The following is a 4,750-nucleotide window of genomic DNA, read 5'->3' as shown; positions in this document are numbered from 1 at the left end:
AGATATTACCTATTTTTTTTTCCTTTTCAAAAAATTGAGATGATTGAAGTTTTTCTATTTGGAATCGTGTTAGGTCTAATTCCTATTACTTTGGCTGGATTATTCGTAACTGCATATTTACAATACAGACGTGGTGATCAGTTGGACCTTTGATTTATTAACCTTTCTTTTTTTGATTGACCTCCTCCTTTCTTTAATTCACAGGGGGTCAAATTTGAATTACTGTGCAAGTGATTGAATCGATTTCAGTCTAATTCGATCTACGAAGAAAAAATCGCGCTCTGTAGGATTTGAACCTACGACATCGGGTTTTGGAGACCCACGTTCTACCGAACTGAACTAAGAGCGCGCTCTTTATCAGGATAGATAAGAGACTGTAAAGAAAAGGATTCTTTTTGTAACCCTTAAATATATAGTTTCATAAAAATGAATGATTCCGTCCAATTTGATCTCAATTGATTCCTCGTTACTACTCCTTTGAGTCATAAAAGATAGGGATGACAGGATTTGAACCCGTGACATTTTGTACCCAAAACAAACGCGCTACCAAGCTGCGCCACATCCCTTCAATTGTTCTATAGTGTCATTGTAGAGAATTCATGTCTTGTTTTCCATATCCATAGTTCTTGCAGTGAGAAACACAAAATTTCTGCCCATTTCGTCTTTTTAGTTTCATTTAACATATAATAATAAGAAAAGGAAAATCTTATGGATCATTGTACATTTCAATTTGAATTACGAATTTCGTGTACAACTCTAAGTGGCCCTTAACTACATATGCATCTGACATATATGCATTATCTTTATTTTATGTATTACAATAAATAAAAAAGGAGGTTTTTCAATGCGAGATCTAAAAACATATCTCTCCGTGGCCCCAGTACTAAGTACGCTATGGTTCGGGGCTTTAGCAGGTCTATTGATAGAGATTAATCATTTTTTCCCGGATGCGTTGACATTCCCCTTTTTTTCATTCTAGTTATTGACATCGGAAGGAGTGAAGAAGATTAGAGATAAAATCAAATATCTGTGACTAATCCTTACCCCTCCCTTTTTTCTCTTTTTTCCATTTATTTCTTATTTTTAGAATAAGGGACGAAAGATAAAGAATAAATGTGTATTCAACGTCTGCGAGACTCGGGTTTAGGTTCAAATTAAATAAATTAATAGAGAAACGGGGGTGGGGTAGAGTAGAAAATGCGGTAAGAATACACGATCTTTAACTGCAATACCGTGTTGGGATTGAAATATAGTTTCACATAGTCTTCCTTCTTTTTTACTACAGCTTTACTTATATTTATTATTACTTAAAATTGAATTTATTTTTATCTTTTAGTATTGGATTTCAAGTTAGTAACTTCTCTTTTTTCCTTCTTTCCTTTTTTTTCGTTTGGAATGAAAAAAAAATGGAAGAGTTAAATAAATCCAAAATCAAAAGGAGGTTCATGGCAAAGAGGAAAGATGCACGAGGAACGGTGATTTTGGAATGTACCGGTTGTATTCGAAATGGTGTTAATGTTAAGAAGGCATCAACGGGCATTTCCAGATATATTACTCAAAAGAACCGGCACAATACCCCTAATCAATTAGAATTGATAAAATTCTGCCCCTATTGTTACAAACATATGATTCATGGGGAAATAAAGAAATAGATCGAACCAAGCCTTTGAAGGACAGGGGTAAAATCACGTTATATAGAACATATTCATATTTAAATCATCCTATTTTGGGTTAAAATGACAATTCAGAAATAGGATTTTCGGAATAAGAAAATAATAAATAAAATAAACAAACAAACCATGGATAAATCCAAGCGACCCTTTCGTAAGTCCAAGCGATCTTTTCGTAGTCCAAGCGATCTTTTCGTAGTCGATTTATTAGTGAACAAGGAAAAGTATTATCTAGGCGAGTGAATAGATTGACCTTGAAACAACAACGATTAATTACTATTGACATAAAACAAGCTCGTATTTTATCTTTGTTACCCTTTCTCAATAATGAGAAACAATTTGAAAGAGCCGAGTCGACCGCTAGAACTACTAGTCTTAGAATCATAAATAAATAGGCTTATTCTTTGTTCACTTGAATCAGAATACCAATCCGAACTCAAACCCGGATTGGTATTTTGTTCGACAAATATGAGAATCCATATTTTATTATCGCGTGTTGTAAGAAAAAAAACCGAATCGGAAAAAAAAGATTTTTTTTGTTGAACGTGTTCATTCGTTTTGACTACTTTAACAAACATATTTTCTCATAGTAATTTCGACTTCATCTCTTCCCGGAGTTCATTCTCCGGGGAACCTCGTTTAAATTTTTCCGGTGTATTCTTTCCAATCTACTTCTTTTCTTCTTATTTCGTTGGAAATCAGATAAAGACAATTCCTATTTGATATAGCTATTTGTGCTAGTATTTTACGATTAAGAAGCAACTGTCTCTTGTATAGATCATGTATTAATTTACTATAACTATAGGATACTCGCGTTTCTCGAATTACTGCGTTCATCCGAGTGATCCACAAACGACGAAAATTTCTCTTTTGCTTATCCCTATCCCGATGAGACGAAACTAAAGCTCTTATTTTCTGTTGAGTAATAGTTCGAGTAAGTCTTGAATGAGCCCCTCGAAAGCTTGATGCAAATAAACGAATTTTTGTTCTACGTCTCCGAGCTATATATCCGCGTTTAATTCTGGTCATTTAATAAATAAGACTTTGATAAATAACTAATTGATTTCCTTTCTTTCAGTTATTCTTTTCCCCTTTCCTGGTCTATTAATAATCAAACGAATTTTTCCAATGTATAAAAAAAAGATTCCAACGGCTTTGGCTACTATAACCTTCCCAACCACGATTTTTTCTTTTTTTGTAGGCATTTTACTGCGAAATACGAAAGAAATAATAAATTTTCTTTTGCTAGGTGTCAAAAAAAATAGAGTCAATAAAAAAAAATAAATATAAATTAAATGGATTAAAGAAATAGTGGGTTCCATCGTTTCTATGGTTACTTCTTAAACGGTGAGGTCTTCTCTATACACCGGAGCCTTTAACTTCATTTAATCAATGTTATTGAGAACTTGTATGGTTCACACCACGCTCTTTGGCTCTACCCCTGAATTATCCAGTAATAGGTCTTTCACAATCAGACCCGCCTATAACAGTAACGGTATTTAATTATGAAAGTTAGCTGGGTAGCTGACCCTTGTAGTCCGTTCTTGACCGAGTGGGAACTTCATTTTTATGTTTTTTTAATTTAAATTAAATCAGATTTCTTCCGCTTAATGGATAACCATTTGCTACCAATGGAGAATTGCTTATCATCTTAAATTCAGGTGATTAGATTTGCACCAACGGAAACCATAAACTTTAATACACAATATAAGCGATCAATTTGCTTATTTTTAGATAGTGAAGGGCGTTCCTTCTTCTATTCTATCCTATTCTCATAGGTACTGATCATTCATACTGGAAAGCGTTTTTCTTTCTTTTTTTGTGCCAGCTTATGATCTAAACGAGTCGCACATACACCCTAGTACATGTTCCTCGACGCTGAGGACATCCCCCCAGAGCAGGGGATTTCGTGACATTTCGAATTGGCTGTCTTGTATTTCTAATAAGTTGTTTAATAGTTGGCATGTTGACTCATATACATAATGGGCTGGTTTAGATTGATCCTAACCGGATGATTATGAATTTTTTCTATTTAATAGAATAGTAAACTCGGAGATAAAATCTAAAATCACGGATTTGAACAAAATCCATCTTTTTTTCATTCAACTGCTACAAGATCAATAATTCCATAAGCTTGGGCTTCTGTTGCTGACATAAAAACGTCTCTTTCCAAGTCTTCAGATACAACCCATAATGGTTTGCCCGTCCTTTGTGCATAAACCCTTGTGATGGTTTCGCGTATTTTCAGCAGCTCTTCCGCTTCCAGGATAAATTCTCCCGTTTGCGCCTCATAAAAAGAAGCAGCAGGTTGATGGATCATTACCCTGATGATACAAGGGTTTTCTATCTGGTGTGATGAAACGAACAGAAAAGAAAGATAAAGAATAATAGGAAAAAAGATAGAATTATATAACCGTACGGGCATCATCTTTTGTGCATTGCATACGGCTCTAGAATCAAATTGACTCTTTTACCCTCCATTGAAGATTGAAGAAAGATAAAAAGAGAATTTATCAGCCCCAGATGGGTAAATGATCAAATTGCCACCCTTCCTTTCGTAAGAGTTAAAAAATGATATAAAAAATACTATGATGGCTCCGTTGCTTTCTATTTTAAAATGGATTATTTGTTATATCTTTGATTGAGCAATCCCAAAGTTTCTTTTTTTTTTATCCAAAAAATCTTTTTCGCGCTCTTTTTTATAACAAAAATATTGTTTAAGAGCCCTTCGGTGTGAAAACAAAAAAGTTTGTGACGCTGGATTCGACTTCCGATAGATAATTGAAAATCGGAAATCCCTGTTATCTCATACTACTCTCTCGATACATAATCGAATCTTTTGGAAAAAAGACAATACAAAAAATTTTTCATATCGAATTCGAAGTGCCATGCTATTATTACTTTATTATTACTTAATATTCATATGGCGAAGGCATAGTTCTCTTTTTTTTTCTCAAATAAAAAAACCTCATTGGCGCCAAGCGTGAGGGAATGCTAGACGTTTGGTAAGTTCTCCCGCAGCTAGGAGAAAGGATCCCATTGACGCAGCTAAGCCCATGCATACTGTATGGACTTCTGGT

General features: G+C 34.3%; 2 non-coding genes across 2 annotated transcripts; both read right to left on the bottom strand.

Annotated features, from left to right (window-relative positions):
- Positions 1 to 275: 275 nt before the first annotated feature.
- TRNAW-CCA (transfer RNA tryptophan (anticodon CCA)) lies at positions 276 to 349 on the bottom strand. The gene has a single exon. It is a non-coding gene; the product is annotated as a tRNA-Trp (tRNA).
- Positions 350 to 492: 143 nt separating this feature from the next.
- Positions 493 to 566, bottom strand: TRNAP-UGG (transfer RNA proline (anticodon UGG)). The gene has a single exon. It is a non-coding gene; the product is annotated as a tRNA-Pro (tRNA).
- Positions 567 to 4,750: the final 4,184 nt, after the last annotated feature.

The sequence above is a fragment of the Primulina huaijiensis genome, chromosome 15 (assembly GCF_012295235.1).
Source record: "Primulina huaijiensis isolate GDHJ02 chromosome 15, ASM1229523v2, whole genome shotgun sequence".
NCBI lineage: Eukaryota > Viridiplantae > Streptophyta > Magnoliopsida > Lamiales > Gesneriaceae > Primulina > Primulina huaijiensis.
The sequence above is the reverse complement of the archived record's forward strand: the minus strand, read 5'-3'. Positions and strand labels throughout refer to the sequence as shown.